The 14,890-nt window shown below is 47.7% G+C and overlaps 1 pseudogene; it reads right to left on the bottom strand.

The window, feature by feature from the left end:
* Positions 1-8,289: 8,289 nt before the first annotated feature.
* On the bottom strand, positions 8,290-8,407 carry LOC126103482 (5S ribosomal RNA; annotated as a pseudogene).
* Between the last annotated feature and the right edge of the window lie 6,483 nt (positions 8,408-14,890).

Here is a 14,890-nt window from a genome sequence, read left to right as displayed (position 1 = left end):
TAAAATGTGTAAGTTTATTAGATTACAAAACACAAACTGTTTCACTGTTTCGAAACAGCGTATCGAAACATTACATTGTACTGTTTCATTTGTTTCGAAACAGTTACGTGTTTCAGTTTGCCAATCTCTACTGTTCACAAAACAGATGGACTACACTACCAGTCAAAACTGCAACGATATGTCATTTTGTTGCAAAGATATTAACTACCACAGTGTGGTGTCACCGCCAGACACCACACTTGCTAGGTGGTAGCCTTTAAATCGGCCGCGGTCCGTTAGTATACGTCGGACACGCGTGTCGCCACTATCAGTGATTGCAGACCGAGCGCCGCCACACGGCAGGTCTAGTCTAGATAGACTCCCTAGCACTCGCCCCATTTGTACAGCCGACTTCGCTAGCGATGGTTCACTGACTACATACGCTCTCATTTGCAAAGACGACAGTTTAGCATAGCCTTCAGCTACGTCATTTACTACAACCTAGCAAGGCGCCATATTCAGTTACTATTGATATTGATATTGTGAATCATGTACCTTCAAGAGCGACGTTCATCATTAATGGATTAAAAAGTTAAGTATCAAACTAATTACGTCCGCTTTCTAACTTCTAATTCCTTGTCATGTTCCAGACCTCACGTCAGTATAGTTCTTCCCTCCTCACACCAACCTGCATGAGGTAAAACGCGTGCATTTCGGCTTCCACTAGTAACACGGTGTTGGCTCTTCTGCCAACACAACACACAGTGTGTCTACATTTTACACTGGACTCGCATTCGGGAGGACGACAGTTCGATCCCGCATCCGGCCATCCTGATTTAGGTTTTCCGTGATTTCCCTAAATCGCTCCAGGCAAATGCCGGGATGGTTCCTTTGAAAGGGCACGGCCGACATCCTTCCCTTTCCTTCCCTAATTCGATGAGACCGATGACCTCGCTGTCTGGTCTCCTTCCCCATACAACCCAACCCCAACCCAACTGTCTACATTTTTCTGGATATACTCGCTGCTATTTGCATCTGTGTAAACTTCTAGTTACCTGAGACTCTATGAGAAAGAAAGCCCTTCCAGTTACCGTCGCAGATAATTATAGGAAAGTTATCAGCCTGACGCGAAGGTTCCAGGAAAGTGTTGGAGGTTGTCGTGGATGGGAAGCTACGTCTGAGAAGGACAAGGGCAGGGCGGCGCCAGGGCGGTGGGAAACAATGGAGGCCTGAGAGGGGAAGCGCCAGGTAGTGGTCCGTGGCGGGCGGCGACCAAGCGTGCACTTGCCCCGCTCACATGTTTACAAATGAGCCGCAGTCCGGCTGCCCCGCCCTGCCACACACCACTTGCCGAACCAGGGGTGACCCTGCTGCATCAGTGCGTAACCTAAGGTCCTCGTGTTGTCGCATAGCCACATTTCATTGCGGTTTCTTCGTAGTGACCGTGAAACTCGTTTGTCTGAATCTTTCTGACAATATCACGAAAAGAGGAAATAGGCAGGTGGACTGTAAGACATTTAGGGTCAAGAACTCGATTTTTTATAATGTCATGTGAACAATTTCTTAACTTCAAGATCGGAAGTTACTGTGTACTGTTGGCTTTCGTTTAGTGGACTTCGGTTCAAATGGTTCAAATGGCTCTGAGCACTATGGGACTTAACATCTGAGGTCATCAGTCCCCTAGAACTTAGAACTACTTTAACCTAACTAACCTAAGGACATCACACACATCCACACCCGAGGCAGGATTCGAACCTGCGACCGTAGCAGTCGCGCGGAGTGGACTTTGGGAAGCCAATTATATGGCGATGGATTTATTACGTTAATCAGGATTTGAAGCTAATCTCGGAACATATTTTTGCCATTTATAAACGAGGTGGAGGACCAACACGTTTCCTACACTACTGGCGATTAAAATTGCTACACCACGAAGATGACGTGCTTGCAGACGCGAAATTTAACCGACAGGAAGAAGATGCTGTGATATGGAAATAATTAGCTTTTCAGAGCATTCACACAAGGTTGGCGCCGGTGGCGACACCTACAACGTGCTGACATGAGGAAAGTTTCCAACCGATTTCTCATACACAAACAGCAGTTGACTGGTATTGCAGGGTGAAACGTTGTTTTGACGCATCTTGTAAGGAGGAGAAATGACTAGCATCACGTTTCCGACTTTGATAAAGGTCGGATTGTAGCCTATCGCGATTGCGGTTTATCGTATCGCGACATGACTGCTCGCGTTGGTCGAGATCCAATGACTGTTAGCAGAATATGGAATCGGTGGGTTCAGGAGGGTAATACGGAACGCCGTGCTGGATCGCAACGGCCTCGTATCACTAGCCGTCGAGATGACAGGCATCTTATCCGCATGGCTGTAACGGATCGTGCAGCACGTCTTGAGCCCTGAGTCAACAGATGGGGACGTTTGCAAGACAACAAACATCTGCACGAACAGTTCGACGACGTTTGCAGCAGTATGGACTATCACTCGGAGACCATGGCTGCGATTACCCTTGACACTGCATCACAGACGCGAGCGCCTGCGATGGTGTACTCAACGACGAACCTGGGTGCACGAATGGCAAAACGTCATTTTTTCGGATGAATCCAAGTTCTGTTTACAGCATCGTGATGGTCGCATCCGTGTTTGGCGACATCGCGGTGAACGCACATTTTAAGCGTGCATTCGTCATCGCCATACTGGCGTATCACCCGGTGTGATAGTATGGGGTGCCATTGGTTACACGTCTCGGTCACCTCTTGTTCGCATTGACGGCACTTTGGACAGTGGACGTTACATTTCAGATGTGTTACGACCCGTGGCTCTACCCTTTATTCGATCCCTGCGAAACCCTACATTTCAGCAGGATAATGCACGACCGCATATTGCAGGTCCTGTACAGCCCTTTCTGGATACAGAAAATGTTCGACTGCTGCCCTGGCCAGCACATTCTCCAGATGTCTCACCAATTGAAAACGTCTGGTCAATGGTGGCCGAGCAACTGGCTCGTCACAATACGCCAGTCACTACTCTCGATGAACTGTGGTATCGTGTTGAAGTTGCATGGGCAGCTGTACCTGTACACGCCTTCCAAGCTCTGTTTGACTCAATGCCCAGGCGTATCAAGGCCGTTATTACGGCCAGAGGTGGTTGTTCTGGGCACTGATTTCTCAGGATCTATGCACCCAAATTGCGTGAAAATGTAATGACATGTCAGTTCTAGTATAATATATTTGTCCAATGAATACCCGTTTACCATCTGCATTTCTCCTTGGTGTAGCAATTTTAATGGCCAGTAGTGTATTTTATCAGGTCACTTTTGTTGGAATTATTACCTTAGCCAGCATTTGTGGCTAATTTGCAGAACTTACTTGCGGTCGTCTTTGCTACAGCAACATGTAAATCTACATTATACTCTGCGGCCTACCTTACGGTGTCAGGCGCGGGAGGGTGGGGGAGGGGGGGGAAGCGGATATTTTTTGCATCACTATTTTGTGTACCGTTGTCACTCCCCCTTGCCCCGTTACAATCGCGAATGTTCGCAGGAAGAAGGACTGCTGGTAAGCCTCCGTGTGCGCTCGAATCTGTCTAATTTTATTCTACGAATGTACACACTCCAAACTTTAACGGCAGACGCAGACCACACCGTGATGCACAACGCCTGCCTTGCAGTATCTGCATCTCAGTGACGCTTTCGCGCTTCTTACATGAACCTGTAACGAAACGTGCTGCTCTTCTTTGGGTCTTCTTTACGTCCTGTATTAATCCTATCTGGTATGGATCCTAGACTGCAGAGCAATAATAAAGTAGTGCTTCGACGAGGGTTTTCTAAGTTACCTCCTTTGTTGATGAACTACATTTCCTGAGGGTTTTTGCAATGAGTCTCAGTCTGGGATCCGCCTTCCCCGCTGTTAATATCGTGTTGTTCATCCAGTTTAAAGAGCTCGATACGCCTTCTCGTAGTCGTTCTGCGGTTGTGTAATCATACAACTTTCTGCGTACTTATTCCCAACATGTTACGTTTGTCAATTGCCACTCCCTGCACCAAGTGTCGGTCCTCTGAAGATGTTCCTATGTTCCGCTACACTATTGAGCTGTGGCCGGCTCGCGTTGATGCCGTTTCTTCTTTGCATTTTCTCACAATCGAGTGGCGTCTCGTTACTCCCTGACTTACTACCATAACGAGTTGCTGACTTGCCTCCGTCAGTGGCAGCAGCAGCGCTTATCGTTACTAGTACTGCTGTACCATCTTTGGTGTGACCGCTATATTTCCGTGTGGTGGTGTGTGAGTGAGGCAGTCGGTCGGTTGCGACAGAGCAGCGAGGAAGCCTCTGCGGCGCGAAGTCAGGCTGGGGCCACCGGCAGCGTGCACGCGCTGTCATATCGTGAGGCACTAGCTGCGAGAGCAGCAAAGTTCGTCGCCCACCGAACCTGGATACTGGAGTCGAGTAATCAACCTTTTGCGAGGTGCCGGGGCAAGCAGTATATTTAACACTAAATTCTTCTAGAATCTCCATATGTAAATGATGCTCTAAGCCCCCCCCCCCCCCTATTCTAACTCCGACTTTTGCTGTTGCACATGGATTAAAAAATATACGCGAACTCACTGTAATCAACCCTGCAAGTGGAGTAGAAAAGAGTTTGGCACCTGCAATAATTTAATTTGATAAATAAGTTAAATAAAGGAAGGTTTCATTAACGTAGTGAGGAATGATGGGGTTGCTCTACCGATTAACAGAATGAAAGTTCTGTCCAAAATAACAATATGATTTATTAAGACTAAACACAAAATAATAAACAAAAACACATGAAACATTTATAATACATCAAATTGGCTCAAATTGGATACTCAAACATACGCTATGAAGGTGGAGTTGTCCCTAAACTAGATTGTGAGGTTTAAGACGAAGTGGTATGTGGAGCCAATTCCTTGCCACTCAAATCTTAAGAGAGACACACAGCTAACCCAACATTAATTGCTGCTACTCAAGACAGAACAAAGTTAGAAAAAGACGAACAGGCGCGCTCTGCTGAGCTCTGATTATCACCTAGGAAAATCGCTATCTGCCAGTGCTGCGGACATACATTACCAAACTGTCTTCTTAACTGCCAGAACACGATCTGGCGTACCGGAGGCGATGGCTGGTTGCTTCGACGTCCTCGACCGAAAGGCGAGAGCCGACTACCTAGAGCACCCGTACAGGCCGAACACACAACATTCCCGCCCCCACAACAGTGGCCGTGGTTAAACGTTCCAATCAGCAACTCGAAAACCGGCGGAAAATTCCACTCTATTGCCGGAGCACTACCATTCCACCAATGGAGATTCTTGGCGCCAATTTCTGCGCTGATTTTGCTACGTCACGGAACTATGCCCTGAGCAAGCCAATCACAGTTACTATTTTGCAGAAAGCGCGGGAATTTTCCCGCCACAACTGCCTGGGTACACAAGTCATTCCCACGCCTCGCTGGTAGCCCGCCAGAAAGTGTTTTCGCTAAGTTTCTGCGAAGTAACGGAACCTCTAGCCCAGCCGCTACTTCAGACCCCTCCGGGCGTGTCTTTTGACAATGTCGGCGTCTGCAAAGCATTCACTCGACTTCCTCACACCCGTCGGCTTAACGCTTTCCAGATCAGCAGAGCCCGCCTGTCACCGGACCACCCGGGTGACGAGAGACGCTGCGTGGGAAGTCCGCGTGTGAAGGAATAGCGACTTTTCACTGCATGCAATTAGAGAGGAAAATCGTAAGATAGGAATATGAGAGGGGGCTCATACCACCTCTCACTGTTATGAAACCTCAACTGCTGTGACATCTCATTGTTCATTGCTGGTTGTTGCTTCCTGGGCTGTTTCCACAAACAGCAACATATGGTGTGCTGGAGTTGACAAAATTTTGCAGCCAGTTGCCTGTATGGTGGTTAACTATTGAATTGATGGTAAATTATTAGTTTTTTTAAATTTCATTTTCTTCGTTTTCGTTCGTTGCATCTGATCGGGGCGGACGTCGTAAGACACCCTTTTAAGTTCGTTGTTGATCTATTAACTCAGTTTTTTTATTACAGATGGCAGCTAACCCTCTGACCGAACAAGCTGAGCTACCGTGCCGGCATTAAGTCCACCAGCGGTATCTTCTGCCTTGTGGCCTTTAACGTTCCAGTTACCTGCTCTGGTCGTTAGTGTAGTTTTCCGGCAGTGTGCCTTTCCTCGCCATGTTGATGCTGTCCGGCACGGTGTCTAGTTCGACAGCCTTGGTGTTGTTCATATTTTTGTGGTTATTGCGCCTTGACTGTATTTAGACGCCAGTTGTCAAGACATAGTGTTGCTGGTATCTTCGTCCCCGCTGATATTTTCCGTTGTCGTGTCGTTGGTCGGGTGGAAGGGAATTGGCCGTTCAGCCGTCCCTAGGTCGTATTGCCATTCGATTATTTAGTATTACGCTTGGGTACCTGTCTCACATAACATTATGTTTGAGTTTCCTCGTCATGCCGACCCTTGGAACACTTCTGAGCACCACTTTTCTGTTGTTTTGGATTGTGATTTTCTTTTAGTCTTAAGTACTGTGCGAGACCTTTAGATGTGTATCACTTTAGTTTGTATTAATGTTCGGTATGTGGCTTTCAGCTGACCTTCGACGTGAAATATTTTAAGATAAGGCCTTCAGCCGTCTTAAACTAAAATTTGAACGGTCATTTGTTTAAAACCTTTTAAAATTTTCCTACTGAAATTCTTGTTATCCAGGCCTAAAGCCCTCGGTTCTTCCATTTTGTAACCAAGGCCTTCAGCCGTGTGTATTCCTTAAGGCAATTTTAATAACTTGTGATCTGGCCATCAGCCGTATTGTTTCTGAATTTTTTGAAGGGCATGTGTGATTAAGTGTTTTAGCAAAATAAAGTTTGTATATTTGTGCAACTAACAGCAACTGATTCCGGCCCCTTTCCACAACCTGATCCGCTCCGTCCTGCGAAACCAGATTTCAACTATTCTAGTATCGCGATTTATCTTTATACAACTGCATCATCGGTGAAAAGCCTCAAGGAACATATTCACAAATTGCAACACCTTCTAAGCTTTTAGAGATAATTAAGGCCATATAAGCATGGTCTTTTCCGAATGTAACGCTGACCAAAAAGCGATTCTGATAGTTGTTAATAAATCCATTTGTATTCTTCTGGAGATATTTCCATAGCAACCTTCACCTCCTAACAAATATTTCTTTATTTCTAATCGAGAAGCGAAATATCAATTTTCATAATTATGCTGTAAAAGTTTTTAATGTAACGAAAAAAATTTCATCCCATTCTGTATTCCCTTAGTGGTTCGAATTTTCGGAAACACTGACTGAGAGGTCAAATAGCAATTGTCAAAGACGTAGCCTTAAAAATCCTGTAATTGTTGTTTATTTCCAAAAAAAAGTTTCACCTGCTATTTTACCCCCTTAGTGGCTGAATTTCCAAAAATGCTGAAACATATTTTTATTTTCTGACTAAAAAACTATACATCACTTGTCGTAGTTCTAGCTTCAAAACTCCCTGAGCTACATACTTTCGAATAGCCTTTCATCCCCTATTTCATCCCCGTAGGAATGGAATGTCAGACGATCCCTTCTTAAACTATGCCTGCAGTATAAGTTCTCATGTAAGCCTATTGCCATATCGCTGGCTTGGCTGCGGAGTATCTTCGCGAGCGGCTGCATTGCAGAGTCGAGAACGGGACATGGGGCTGTTGTGTTGTGTTGTGGGTAGCTGTGCATGGGAAAGGCATTATTATGGGAGTACAAGCGTGGCTGCACGTACTTTCATTGTGAAGTAATGAGACATGGAAGTGGATTCAGTGAAAAGTGCATAAAGACGTAATTAACTAAGAGCAGCCGGCAGGCGTGGCCAAGCGGTTCTAGGCGCTACAGTCTGGAACCGCGCGACCGCTGCGGTCGCAGGTTCCAATCCTGCCTCGGGCATGGATGTGTGTGATGTTCTTAGGTTAGTTAGGTTTAAGCAGTTCTAAGTTCTAGGGGACTGATGACCATAGATGTTAAGTCCCTTAGTGCTCAGAGCCATTTGAACCATAGTGACAGACATTAACATCATCAAGCATACTGCACAATAATAAGCACTCCGTCTACAGGCCACAAGTGGCCCATCGGGACCATCCGACCGCCGTGTCATCCTCAAAGGAGGATGCGGATAGGATGGGCATGTGGTCAGCACACCGCTCTCCCGGTCGTTATGATGGAATTCTTAACCGAAGCCGCTACTATTCAGTCGAGTAGCTTCTCAATTGGCATCACGAGGCTGAGTGCACCCCGAAAAATGGCAACAGCGCATGGCGGCCCGGATGGTCACCCATCCAAGTGCCGACCACGCCCGACAGCGCTTAACTTCGGTGATCTCACGGGAACCGGTGTACCCACTGCGGCAAGGCCGTTGCCACTGTACAGTAATAAGGGAACGATAATCATGACCTCTCATCAAATTACCAAGAATGTTAACTGGCATCAACACTTACGTCTTAGTGTGCAAACTGTGCAACCTGCGATTTTCTTATCGTCTCAGAATATAATTGTTCATACCAGACATACGACAGTGTTGTGTTTAGTGTTGAGTGGCTCCCCTAAACCCGCTTGCATATTTATATACATAATTTCAGGCAAGCCAGCAGCAGTGTGGAGCGGAAATAACACGACCAGGTACGTGGTGTGGACAGGACGCACAGTCAAAGCGAGAATAGTTTAAGGGTCTCCCATTAGTTGTACCGCCGGGCGTGTTACATGGCGACCGTGACAGGACCTGCAAATTTCGGATAAGAAGTGTCATATAATTAGTTAGTAGAGTGAACTATTTGAGTATAAACAGTGACTGTTAATTTGGATTGTTGAATGACGTCACGCGAGCTGTAGGATGCGTACACCAAAGAACTTGTGACACAGTGAATAAACTCATCCAATTCGAGACATTGCAAAGAGCTTATGTTGTGCAATAAACACAGTCCATTGTGTTAGGTTCATGACGACGCTAGCGACACCTAGGTGTAAAAGTGAATAACTGTTTGGCAGCCATTACTGTATGTGACGCGAGCGGCACCCAGGAACGACGTTGCAAATATTACCACGCTTTGCAGAGGGGGTGCAGTGCTGATAGCGGCACGGCATCAACTGAAATGGTTCAAATGGCTCTGAGCACTACGGGACTTAACATCTGAGGTCATCAGTCCCCTAGAACTTAGAACTACTTAAACCGAACTAACCTAAGGACATCACACCCATCCTTGCCCGAGGCAGCATTCGAACCTGCGACCGTATTGGTCTCGCGGTTCCAGATCGTAGCGCCTAGAACCGCTCGGCCACCCCGGCCGGCCGCATCAACTGAGCCGGCGCTACGGAACAGTCGCGACTACAGGGCCAGAAGACAACTCAAAGTAAGTCACCCGTCCCTTATTTCACCCCATTAGGGGTGGAATTTCGAAAAATCCCTTCTTAAACGACATTTACAGTAAAAGATACTCACATTCTGCAAATTTCAAGTTTCTATCCTTAGCGATTTTGGCAGGGCGATTATGAGTCAGTCACTCTGGTCATTGCCCTTTATACACTCCTGGAAATTGAAATAAGAACACCGTGAATTCATTGTCCCAGGAAGGGGAAACTTTATTGACACATTCCTGGGGTCAGATACATCACGTGATCACACTGACAGAACCACAGGCACATAGACACAGGCAACAGAGCATGCACAATGTCGGCACTAGTACAGTGTATATCCACCTTTCGCAGCAATGCAGGCTGCTATTCTCCCATGGAGACGATCGTAGAGATGCTGGATGTAGTCCTGTGGAACGGCTTGCCATGCCATTTCCACCTGGCGCCTCAGTTGGACCAGCGTTCGTGCTGGACGTGCAGACCGCGTGAGACGACGCTTCATCCAGTCCCAAACATGCTCACTAGGGGTCAGATCCGGAGATCTTGCTGGCCAGGGTAGTTGACTTACACCTTCTAGAGCACGTTGGGTGGCACGGGATACATGCGGATGTGCATTGTCCTGTTGGAACAGCAAGTTCCCTTGCCGGTCTAGGAATGGTAGAACGATGGGTTCGATGACGGTTTGGATGTACCGTGCACTATTCAGTGTCCCCTCGACGATCACCAGTGGTGTACGGCCATTGTAGGAGATCGCTCCCCACACCATGATGCCGGGTGTTGGCCCTGTGTGCCTCGGTCGTATGCAGTCCTGATTGTGGCGCTCACCTGCACGGCGCCAAACACGCATACGACCATCATTGGCACCAAGGCAGAAGCGACTCTCATCGCTGAAGACGACACGTCTCCATTCGTCCCTCCATTCACGCCTGTCGCGACACCACTGGAGGCGGGCTGCACGATGTTGGGGCGTGAGCGGAAGACGGCCTAACGGTGTGCGGGACCGTAGCCCAGCTTCATGGAGACGGTTGCGAATGGTCCTCGCCGATACTCCAGGAGCAACAGTGTCCCTAATTTGCTGGGAAGTGGCAGTGCGGTCCCCTACGGCACTGCGTAGGATCCTACAGTCTTGGCGTGCATCCGTGCGTCGCTGCGGTCCGGTCCCAGGTCGACGGGCACGTGCACCTTCCGCCGACCACTGGCGACAACATCGATGTACTGTGGAGACCTCACGCCCCACGTGTTGAGCAATTCGGCGGTACGTCCACCCGGCCTCCCGCATGCCCACTATACGCCCTCGCTCAAAGTCCGTCAACTGCACATACGGTTCACGTCCACGCTGTCGCGGCATGCTACCAGTGTTAAGGACTGCGATGGAGCTCCGTATGCCACGGCAAACTGGCTGACACTGACGGCGGCGGTGCATAAATGCTGCGCAGCTAGCGCCATTCGACGGCCAACACCGCGGTTCCTGGTGTGTCCGCTGTGCTGTGCGTGTGATCATTGCTTGTACAGCCCTCTCGCAGTGTCCGGAGCAAGTATGGTGGGTCTGACACACCGGTGTCAATGTGTTCTTTTTTCCATTTCAAGGAGTGTGTATACAGAAAATGGTGAAACGTAATGGTCCTGTAACTATCCCCTGGGGCACGCCCAAAGTCACTTTCACGTCTGAAGACCTTTCCATTCAGAGTGACATGCTCTGTGCTGTGTTGCGTTTGCTACAGACTCTTCAGTTCAGTCACACAGCTTATATGCTATTCCGTATGCTCGTATTTTGTTCACCAGGTGGCAGTGCGGAACAGTACCGAACGGCTTTCGCAAGTGAAGGAACGCAGCACCTGCCTTGGTGCCTGTATCTACTGTTTTCTGGGTCTCTTAAAGGAAAAGGACGAGCTGGTTTCACACGATCGTTGTTTTTTCGAAAAAATAGTTTTGTGTGTCTGTTCGACGATACTTCTTGAAAACGGGAATGACCTCTGCTTTTTTTTCAGTCATTAAGTACGTTTCACTCCCCTAGAGACCTACGGTATGCTGCTGCTAGAGAGGGGCAAGGTCTTCCACGTACTCTGCGTAGAATCCAACTGGTATTCCGTCACATCGAGAAGCGTTTCCTCTGTTGAGCGAATTCAGTTGCTTTTGTGTCCATTGGTTTCTCATTTCGTTATCTGCCATTTTGTCGTTCGCGCGGCCGTTTAAAGGAGGAACTACAGTGTATATCTTCCTTTCTGAAACAGTTTTGGAACAAGAAGTGTAATATTTCGTCGTTTTCCGTGTTATCCTCTGATTTAATGCCAGTATGGTCAGAGAATGACTGGAAATATGGCTTCAATCTGTTTACTAATGTAACATCAGAGCAAAACTCCTCACGATTTTCTGTCAAGTCGGTAGATAGAATTTTCCCGCCGAATTCGTTGAACTCTTCACGCATAGCCCTGCTCACTCTAAGTATTTTCTTAAATTTACCTGTATTAGTTACAAACAATGTGCTTAAGTGCAGCATTTTTAGAATCAATAAGGAAAGGAATATGTCGCAAACACTGATTACAAGACGGGCAGGATGATGGGACATGCGTTGAAACTAACTTCCATGGTACTAGAGGGAGCTGTAGAGCAGGATGTTCCAATCTTCTCACGGAATGCAGAGAATAAAAACTCCAAGGGAAGACGGAGAGTGGAATATAATCAACAAGTAATTGAGGGCGCTATACTGAAACGAAGTGACTGAAATGACTGGCACAGAAGAGGAAATCGTGGTAGCACGAATCAAACCGATCGAAAGTCAGAAGACAAATGGAAAAAGAAAAAAACTGAAAAGGGAGATAAGTGCACTCATGGATCGTATCCTTGAAGAATTTGGCTTGTATAACAAGACAAAAGCGATTATGCAGCAGACTCTGACCACCTCTAAAGTGAAGTTTAACTGAGAGATCTCGGGTATCTTTGAAATCAAGGCAGGACTGAGACAAGGACTTGGACTGCCACATCTGTTCTTCAAATATGTATTAGGAAAGGTCATCCGACGATGGTGACAAGAAATTAACAATTCAGCGATAGGAAATGGGTTGGGTTGGGATGTTTGGGGAAGGAGACCAGACAGCGAGGTCATGGGTCTCATCGGATTAGGGAAGGACGGGGAAGGAAGGCGGCTGTGCCCTTTCAAAGATACCATCCCGGCATTTGCCTGTAATGATTTAGGGAAATCACGGAAAACCTAAACCAGGACGGCCGGACGTGGGATTGAACCGCCGTCCTCCCGAATACGTGTCCAGTGTGCTTGCCACTGCGTCACCTCGCTCGGTAGAAAATGGGGTAAGGCTAGGGCACAAATATATGAAGCTTACCATTGGCCGTCTAGCCTTTGCAGATGATCAAGCGATCTTCTGGCCACTCTACAGATACGGCAACAAAACAGCTCAACCAACTAAAGACACAGGCAACGAAGAATGGGCTTCGGATCGCCTCTGGTTAGACACAGTTTATGATAAACACAAAATCAGTACCAATAGAACTGGAAGTTGGACTAGAAAACATTAAGTGTCAGGAATGTTTAAATACCTAGGTGAATCAATAGACCCTAACCCGTCAGAGAAATAAGCCTTTGTGTCACGCATTAACAAAATGCAAATGACCTACCAAGCAGCTAGTGGAACTTACAGTAAGAGGTAGATTGCCTTAAATGACAAAATTAAACACTACTGCACTATTATTCGATCGGAGACTGTGTATGTGGCAGATACATACAATAAACAAGAAGGGTGTAGTGGGGAAACTTGTTAAAATCTTTTCTTAGTTTGGCCTCGAAAGACCTTCGTCACATAAAAGAAAGCAGCGCGTACAATAGGCATCACAACCACGAACTATATCGGAAAATGGAGAAGGTAAGTGACACAGATTAAGGAAGGACGGGGAAGGAAGTCGGCCGTGTCCTTTCAAAGGAACCATCCCGGCATTCGCCTGGAGCGATTTAGGGAAATCACGGAAAACCTAAATCAGGATGGCCGGACGCGGGATTGAACCGTCGTCCTACCGAATGCGAGTGCAGTGTGCTAGCCACTGCGCCACCTCACTCGGTGAGTTCTGCCTGGCGACCATTTCTTTTATAAGTAACTTGAACATACCATTTTCCAGGTAAGCACAGCCACTTCCCCTACCTAGGTAAACCAGTTAGTTTACAAAGCATCGCCGGCCGGGGTGGCCGAGCGGTTCTAGGCGCTACAAGTCTGGAGCCGCGCGACCGCTACGGTCGCAGGTTCGAATCCTGCCTCGGGCATGGGTGTGTGTGATGCCCTTAGGTTAATTAGGTTTAAGTAGTTCTAAGTTCTAGGGGCCCGATGACCTCAGAAGTTAAGTCCCATAGTGCTCAGAGCCATTTGAACGTGAAACGTCCCCTTTGAAAAATTATACAAGACTGTGCTTAAACTGACACACAATATTTTTTAGAATATCCCTACAAAGGAATGGCCCTGACTAACATTAACCTGTACCTTTCACAAATCACTTACCTCACCAAAAATCTTCGTTACTCGAACTACTGCAATACAGCGAGCATCACTACTGCCAGCTAAATAAAAGATTCAAACTACTGAAGGCACTAACTACTGATAGGCATAGTTAGCAAATGAAAGATTTTAATAGAGAACATACAATGTATTTACCTTAATAATCATAATATATATGCCATCCAGTTTTACAAATTTCAAATCTCCGCCATTTCTTTCCCCACATTTACCACTGCTGGCGGCTCACCTCCTACTGCGCAACGCTACGCGCTGTTCACATCCAGCTGCCGCTGCCCAACACTACAATGGCAGACATCAATGCAAACTAGCCACAGACTGCACACAGCACAGCCAGTGATTTTCATACAGAGAGCGCTACGTGACGGCGGCGTTACCAATATAAGAACCTAAACAGCCTACTTACATAGCCTACATACAAACCGTACAAAGCATCGGGCGGCAGTTAAAACTCGGGAAAGAAGAAGTAGTGGAGTGGTCCCTAATTGGCGGAAACGAAGAAAGAAGAAAAAGAAACAGGACGTGCTTCTTCACGTAGAGTGTTAAACTCACAGCAGAGTGTATGGTAAGTAGTGTGTGTGGTGCATCACTAATTACTCTTTGTCGCCATGAAGTCGCACTACGTATTTGACCGGTGGCGACCGCTGGTGCTAAACGCGGCCTTCGCGCAGCAGTCTATTCGACGCGACACTGCGGCACCGTCACGCAGCGTGCTGTGGCGTGGTGCGGTGGTGGTAGGAGACAGAGTGGGTGTGTGGGGGCGCCGGTATCGGGTGTCCCGGGAGCGGGTCGAGATTTGGGGCGCGCGCCACCTGCGCCGGGGCGATCAATGGGCGCCGGCCGCTTAATCCCGGGATAACAGCCAGGTGCGCGGCCTTTGTGGCCGGCCGGCCAAATGAAATTACGGCGGCCCGGCCCGGCTAATGCCCTCCACCCCCGCCGCCGCCTCCACCCCGCCTCCGCCCCCGCCGCCTCCCCGCTA

This window comes from Schistocerca cancellata, chromosome 1 (genome assembly GCF_023864275.1).
Source record: "Schistocerca cancellata isolate TAMUIC-IGC-003103 chromosome 1, iqSchCanc2.1, whole genome shotgun sequence".
In the NCBI taxonomy this organism is placed as follows: domain Eukaryota; kingdom Metazoa; phylum Arthropoda; class Insecta; order Orthoptera; family Acrididae; genus Schistocerca; species Schistocerca cancellata.
The sequence above is the reverse complement of the archived record's forward strand: the minus strand, read 5'-3'. Positions and strand labels throughout refer to the sequence as shown.